Source organism: Mastomys coucha, unplaced genomic scaffold (genome assembly GCF_008632895.1).
Source record: "Mastomys coucha isolate ucsf_1 unplaced genomic scaffold, UCSF_Mcou_1 pScaffold22, whole genome shotgun sequence".
In the NCBI taxonomy this organism is placed as follows: domain Eukaryota; kingdom Metazoa; phylum Chordata; class Mammalia; order Rodentia; family Muridae; genus Mastomys; species Mastomys coucha.
In genome coordinates this window covers 39,058,201-39,065,879 of record NW_022196905.1, presented here as the reverse complement: position 1 = coordinate 39,065,879, position 7,679 = coordinate 39,058,201, and the positions used below count along the sequence as shown (strand labels likewise).

The window sequence follows — 7,679 nt, the reverse complement described above, 5'->3', positions numbered from 1 at the left end:
CACACACACACACACACACACACACACACACACACACAGAGGCTGATACATTGTTCCCAAGGGCAGTTTAGTTTACTACAGAATTCATTTCTAGGACGTGCAACTGAAGTCTGCTGTACCTACATTCAGCTACCTGCCCTAACGTACTACAGATTTTGAAATACGGATTTTCTTTAGCTTCAGCTACTTTACATGGTAGTAATAAATTTCCTTCAGCAGCAGAAAAGTTAGCCTATTGACCCTTTAAAATAAATATTTATAAGTTCCATTTTCAGGAAAAGTTTTTCTCAATCTATTGGTTTGTATTATCTACAGCTCAATGTATTCTGCAGGTAGTTTAACATTAACATTTCCAGCAAATAATCCCTGGTCTTAACTATACATTTCTAGTGGGGCTGTGAGATCATTCGTGTAAATGAAGAGCCTTGACTCTGTGGCAGCCCTTTCTTATTTCAGTGAAAGGGGAAACTTTCATTAGGGCAGGGTTTTCATTTTGCAAAGCTTATTGCATTATGACTGTTGCATTGCTGGAGAGTAGATGAGTATCTATTTCTGTACATTAAGATCTGAATTCCATGGATGCTCGCTGCCTCCTTGAAACTAACGATGCCATTAATAGGTTGCTGCAGTGTGTGACTCGCTGTGGAAAGAGAGGGTGAGGCAGCAATCTTTAATTTGCTGGGGAACCGAACACCTTTATGCAGCTATTATTTCTGGGAGCAACCTTTACCTTCCTGACTGATCTATTTGCACAATACGATGAATGTTACAAGTTTACATGACCAGAGGCTAGAAATCACACGTTTCTTGAAATATCTCTGGCAGGCTGACTGTAAAATGTAATTCGTATTGCACTGAACTTGAAGGCTTTTTAATAATTTCAAAAAATTTACTGCATTTATATTGACTAAGTATCATTAATATGCTTATAGCAAAAATTGACTAATTTGAACACATCATGCAGGAATCTTTTATTATTTGGTCATATCCTAGGTTGAAGCTCACATTTAGTGATAGCTTAATGATAGGTAAGTATGCATCAGAATGGTTTGAACCCATTCCAGGTTAGCATACATATCTTAAGCAACATTAACTGCTTTTAGATGCTTAGTTATGTCTGACTAAGAACACAATCCTCTGGTGAAGTTAGTATATTTGCATGTACAAATCATGAAGCATTTTGGCCCTCTTAATGAGGAAAGTCTTGATATGCCTGAAAAATTTAAACTGCCAAGAAAATACATATATAATTTTAGCCCATGCTGAATAATAGTTTACACATGAGGGTTAATTCAGAGAATAAGAGGAAGAAGAGGAGGAAGAGGAAGAAAATGGGGAGAGGAAGAAGAGGAGGAGGAGGAAGAAGAGGGGGAAGAGGAAGAAGAGGAGGAGAAAGAGGAAGAAGAAGAAGGAGAAGAAGGAGAAGAAGAAGAAGAAGAAGAAGAAGAAGAAGAAGAAGAAGAAGAAGAAGAAGAAGAAGAAGAAGAAGAAGAAGAAGAAGAGGAAGAAGAGGAAGGGGAACTGCCAAATTGATTTCCAGAGTGGTTATACCAGCTTGCAATCCCACCAGAGGATCCAGCTATACCACTCCTGGGGATATACCCAGAAGACACTTCAACATGTAATAAGGACACATGCTCCACTATGTTCACAGCAGCCTTATTTATAATAGCCAGAAACTGGAAACAACCCAGATGTTCTTCAACAGAAAAGTGGATACAAAAAAGTGTGGTACATTTTGTGGTACACAATGGAGTACTACTCAGCTATTAAAAACAGTGAATTTATGAAATTCTTAGGCAAATGGATGGATTCGAGGGATATCTTCCTGAGTGAGTTTACCCATTCACAAAAGAACACACTTGTAGTCACTGATAAGTGGATTTTAGCCCTGAAGCTCAGAATACAATCCACAAACCACAAGAAACTCAAGAAGAAAGAAGACCAAAGTGTGGATACTTCGATCCTTCTTAGAAGGGGGAGCAGAATACCCATGGGAGGAGATACAGAGACAAAGTATGGAACAGAGACTGAAGGAAGGACAATCCAGAGACTGCTCCACCTGGGAATCCTTCCCATATTCAGTCACCAAACCCAGATGCTATTGTGGATGCCAGCAAATGCTGGCTGACAGGAGCCTGATATAGCTGTCTCCTGAGAGGCTCTGACAGTGTCCAACTAACACAGAAGTAGAGGCTCAGCCATCCATTGGACTGAGAATAGGGTTCCCAGTGAAGGAGCTAGAGAAAGGACCCAAGGAGCTGAAGGGTTTGCAGCTTCTTTGGATGAACAACAATATGAACTAACTACTACCCTCAGATCTCCAAGAGACAAAGCCACCAACCAAAGAGTACACATGGTGGGACTCATGGCTCCAGCTGCATATGTATCAGAGGATGGCCTAGTCAGTTATCAGTGGGAGAAGAGGCCTTTGGTCCTGTGAAGGTTCTATGCCCCAGTGTAGAGAGGATGTCAGGGCCAGGAAGTGGGAGAGGGTGGGTTGGTGAGTAGGGGAGGTGGGGAGGGAACAGGGTTTTTGTTTTTTCAGGAGGGGAAACTGCGAAAGGAGATATCATTTGAAATGTAAATAAAGAAAATAGCTAATAAAAAAAGAGAAGAAATTTGCAGTTACATTTAAGTGAATTTGTTTTGTTTAAATTAGCATACACTCAATGAGAAAATTGATGTTGGTTTTTGGCTGCTAAACCACTATTATGAGGATTAGAAGAAGTAGAAGTAGAATATGGTATTATGTCCTTTATACTTTTATAAGTATAAAGACAGTGTAGAGCTTACTGAAGTATGGTCCTATATGACACTTTGCTTTGTGGACAAGTAGTATTATGCATAAGGACTGGCTCATTTCAGGCAGGTCTATATGTATCACAGCCTGAAGTTGGCCTGACACTGTTTTTGAGTGGAGACTGTGACAGATGCACCTTATATAATTAATAAGTTCAAATCCCATCTCATGGGCAAGCCCATCTTTAGCCACTAGGTTCCACGGGTGTGCGTTGAATGAAACTAAGGATGTCTTTGAACTTTTCAAGCCTCATGTAGAAAGGAGAGGCTTAGACTTTATCATTGTTTCTAAAATGTCATCCTTTTTAGGGACCGTCTGCACAATTTTTGTTGTGGCCATCACCTATTAGTACCCTTACTTTATATTCTCTACAATTCCATGGACTATGGCCTAAAAAGGAAAATTACTGTTTCTCTGTTGAACAAAAAGCTAGTATCATGTGTCATAAAGGAAACCATAAAAAACATCACCAAATAACACATTGCTGATCAACCTACCATATGCTGCATATTATCCAACTTAGGTCTTCTCTGTATCCATTAAAGAGGCAGTAGACAAGGGCTACAGGGTCAGAAATGTCAGCATATCAGGGAGACTTTCTCCTTGACACACACAAGGATTAAAAAGAACTGAGATAAAAAGCAAATGTCCATATCATTTACTATCCACAGTCATATACCACCATGTGTCTCTGAAGCATGCAGACCTTCTTCACCAGTAGCTGGAGTGTTGCACTTTGAGAAACACTAACAGGGGTGGGCCCCTGAACACTGAGAGCCCATCAGTTATCTGATTTAGAGTTCTGAAAGATGGTGGGTCCCATGGCAATCAACACCTCCCTTTCACAGCTGGTAGGTACCAGAGTTTCCTCTCTACTTCAACCCTGCCTGCTGTTTTGAAAGCTCAGGTTCTATTAGCTGAGCCTCGCTGGGAACAGAGAGCAGCTGTTCACCATCTTCCCAGAAGTTCTGCTCTCATGTGGAAGATTGTTAGTGAGCCACGGTTTGGTCTTTACTTTTCCATGCCAAAATATATTAGGTCCTTTACTCATCCACTTTTCCATCTAGTCTTTTTTTTTTTAACTAAAAGAGCTGATGATTTTATTTTCACATTTCACTATATAAGTGAAAACCGCATTTTTTTGTATCACTTCCCCCTCCAAAAGTATTCTCTCTGTTAGGAAGGGAAGTTTCCTTGTCATGCATCTAGCAAACACTCAGGCTCAGCACCAAGATCTCCTGGTGAAACAGAACAAGAAATACAAAATGATAAAGAGCGCTTCTGCTCTTATCTGTCTGGCTGGGTCATAAGAGGCCGTGTGGGCACCATCATAGGGCGAGCGGGAGGTCTCATCATTGAAGGTCCTGGCATCATGGGCATGTGTCCTCCCATGGGTGGTCTCATCCCAGGAGCTGGTCCCACAGGCATCATCCCAGGAGGAGGGGGACCCATCATTGGCATCATGGGAGGGCCTCCCATGTGGGGTGCAGGCATCATACCAGGCCGAGGAGGACCAGGGAGGCTTGGGGGAGGTGGGATCATAGCCCCCGCAGGCAGAGTAGCAGAGAACGGAGCTGGAGGGATCTTTCCTTGTTGAAATGCAGCCATTGTTTTGTCAATCAGGCTCTGGTCCATCTCATCTTGAATGTCTGGCCCTCTCTGATTTACAACAGAGTGTATGTGTACCGTTTTAGCTTTTTGAACACTTTCTATGTTGACATTGGGATGTAAAAGCTTTTTTTAGAGGTCTGATGTCCTGTATCTTTTATTCTGAAATGCATTCCCCAAGAGACTCACCAAAGTAAATGGTAAGTGTTTTCCTAGGACCAGGATTTGATGTGCTGTCTCCTGTTCTCATTCCCCTTCTTTAGGTTTTGGGATCAAGGAGGCATCAAGCAGGATATCTGAAACTGGATGTAGCTTGCAGCTTAGCACTCTTCTGAGTGATGGCAGTGTGGCTTTGCCTGGGAGCTTGCAGAAACTGCAGATGGTCCAGCTCCACTAAGATCCACTGAGGCAGACTATCTTGGAGAGGGGCCCCAGAATCCATGTTTTAGAAATCTCCATAGGATGATGATTTAGCTGGGTTCTATATAATGTCTTAAGCAGTTTTGCATATGGCTCTGACTTTTAAGAAGAGTTGTTTTCACATAACAATACAACTTTCCAGCTTCTCTTCACATTCCTGCTATCTGGAAATGATTTCCAGACTTCTCCCCACTCCTGAAATTGAGCCTGTCAAGGTCCTGAGATAGCATCTGCTTGGAAGTCCAGGGTCACTTCCCAATTTCACCATGTATGCATTATTGTTTCTCCTACTGTGGACAGCAGTCAATGTACAATGCTCCATGTACATAGATCACTATCAGAAACAAAATAGAAGTTAGAGCTAGAGGATCATGTGATTCTGTGAGACTGGAAAAGAAGAGTTTTGTTTTTGAGTGGAAGTGATGTGGCTTGCTTTAATCTCCTACATTGTTTTCTTAGTTATGAGGCCATATGAAAACTGCCATCCTGCTTACTCTGGGTTCTGTATATTTGTCTTTGCAACTCCAGAATCCCTCTCTGTCTGTCCATAGCATCTCTCTGACCTCCGATTCCAGTTCACACTCTCCAACCTTGTTAACTCTTTGGTCCTAGCTTCCCTCAGCCTACCTTTACTCTTTGCTATTCAACTGCTATATGGCATTAATGCCCAAATGACTCTTCCATTGCTCATCAAGCCTCGTATATTGCTTTCAGTTTAGCATATTGATTTATTTATTCTCTTGCATGAATTTGGAAGACAGGACAGATCAGTGCAATTTGGAGCTTGATTTTACAGGATAGTTGTAGAATTAAGTGAAAAATATTTAGAAACTCCCATGACAGCATCTGACACATAGTACATACATCACATCAATGGTGTTTATGAATCAGAGTTTATTGTGTTTTTATTTGACAATAATGTTAATTATGAGCTTAGCACCTACATCAGCACACAGTTGTATTAACTAGATGTCACTGAATAAAGATGAGGGAAGAGAATGGGGTATTTCATTATTCACTATCACAGCTTATGGGAAAAATGCCCTGGGATCATGGTGGGAGGGGCTTCTGAAAGACTGCAGATAGGTTGCATGTAGGAGGGAGTTGTTTAGCTGCAGAGTCAAGGCTGAGCAAAGCTGTGCTGTAATCAGGAGAGATGGATGAAGGGATGCGCTGTATAGACTACTCAGAGTTATAAAAGAACATGGTGTGCTCTGTGAATGTTCCTCAATTCCTGGTAAATTCCATGTTCCTGGAATAAACAGAATGTGGAAAGATTAAGAAACATGAGGTTGGAAAGGTAGATAAATGTGAAACATGAACTTGCCCAAACTAGTCAAGTTTAGACATAATTTAGGGTTGGAATTGTACTCTATAAAGTTCACTCTGCCACCCAAGTCATGAGAAAGAAACTTTAATTATTTTATACCCCACTGATTGCATGATGGAGTCATATAGGAGAGAAGAATTTTACAGAAATTCCTACCCAAGATGATGGACCAGAGTTTTGCTACAAGTGGAGGAACTTTTGTCCTTTTGCATTCCACTGACTTTAAGCTTTCTGTGTCAAATTTTTAGCCAAGTCAATATAAAATTTGTGATTGAAACTAAAAATTGCCATAGTGGCAGTAGTTACTGTTGCCTTGGCAACACACACAAAGGTCCAGTGGAGGATTCTGGGAAGCAGGAGAGGCTGTAGGTAAATTACTATTTGGTTTACTTTGGTCTGTAAGTTAACACCACAGAAAAGCATTACTTGGCATTTCCTGACTTGGAAGTGCTTTAATTTGCTCCTTTTGGCAAAGTATTCCCATGGGCTTTGCTCTGGGTTTCCCCTTTGTGAGGCAGATGTGTGAGTCAATGGGCTTTGACAGGCCTTCTAGGCAAAAATAAAATAAAATAAAATAAAATAAAACAAAATAAAACTTTAACCTCAACATTCTTACTCTCTGAAAGATACTTTTTTCTTTTGGTTAACATGTTATTTCTAGAAAACTCTGTCAAGATGTAATGGCATAGCTGCATGACTGGAGAAGTATGACATCTGAAACAAACAGCAGAGAACACAAGTAACAAACAAACAAAGGATGCAGTTAAAGGCAAAGGACAATTCTGGGTTCCATCACTGAGCTAGGTCTCACAGAGACTTTGGGCAAATCAGGTTTTTTAACAGTACATTTGTTAGCTACAGTACTCTCGTTATCACTTAGAATCTCAGTTTCATCTTAGAGAAGCATATAGTAACATGTATCCTCCCCTGGGACAACTGAGGGACAAGTCATATGGAACAATTGTGTGCAACCTCTAAAGTGCTATATAAAATATGTAAATTCTTTATGGTATAGGAATTTTGATTGGAGAAAGAGGAGTTAAGAGCAATGGCAATTGGGCTGTGACAGAGGGAAAAGGGCTCCAGGAGAACAGAACACGATGCTTCATGGAACCCAGAGCTACTTTCTCTTTCTGTTGGTCACTCTGAATGATTTGCTACCCACCTTACAGAAGCTGTTGCTTTATATATGTTTTACATGCTTTATATATATATAGATTGTCCTGAAGATGCTTGTCATCTATAATTTGATTCCTTGGGGTACAATAATAAAATCTTATAGAACAGATAGCTTGTGTAACAGAAATTTTATTTTCTTATCATTCTGGATATAAGTAGAAGAGCAAGGTGCCACAAGGCTGGGTGTGGCAAAACATTTGGTGGTTGATAATCTCCTCATCTACCTCATGTAAGACAATGCATCCTTTTCTCTGAGCCTGCATTGTTTTGGCTCTCCTCTTCCATCGATCAGGATACTAATTACATTTTTTTGCAAAAATCATTCTCTCCACTTAGATT

At 40.6% G+C, this 7,679-nt stretch overlaps 1 pseudogene; it reads right to left on the bottom strand.

Annotated features, from left to right (window-relative positions):
* Positions 1–3,872: 3,872 nt before the first annotated feature.
* On the bottom strand, positions 3,873–4,438 carry LOC116104525 (annotated as a pseudogene).
* Between the last annotated feature and the right edge of the window lie 3,241 nt (positions 4,439–7,679).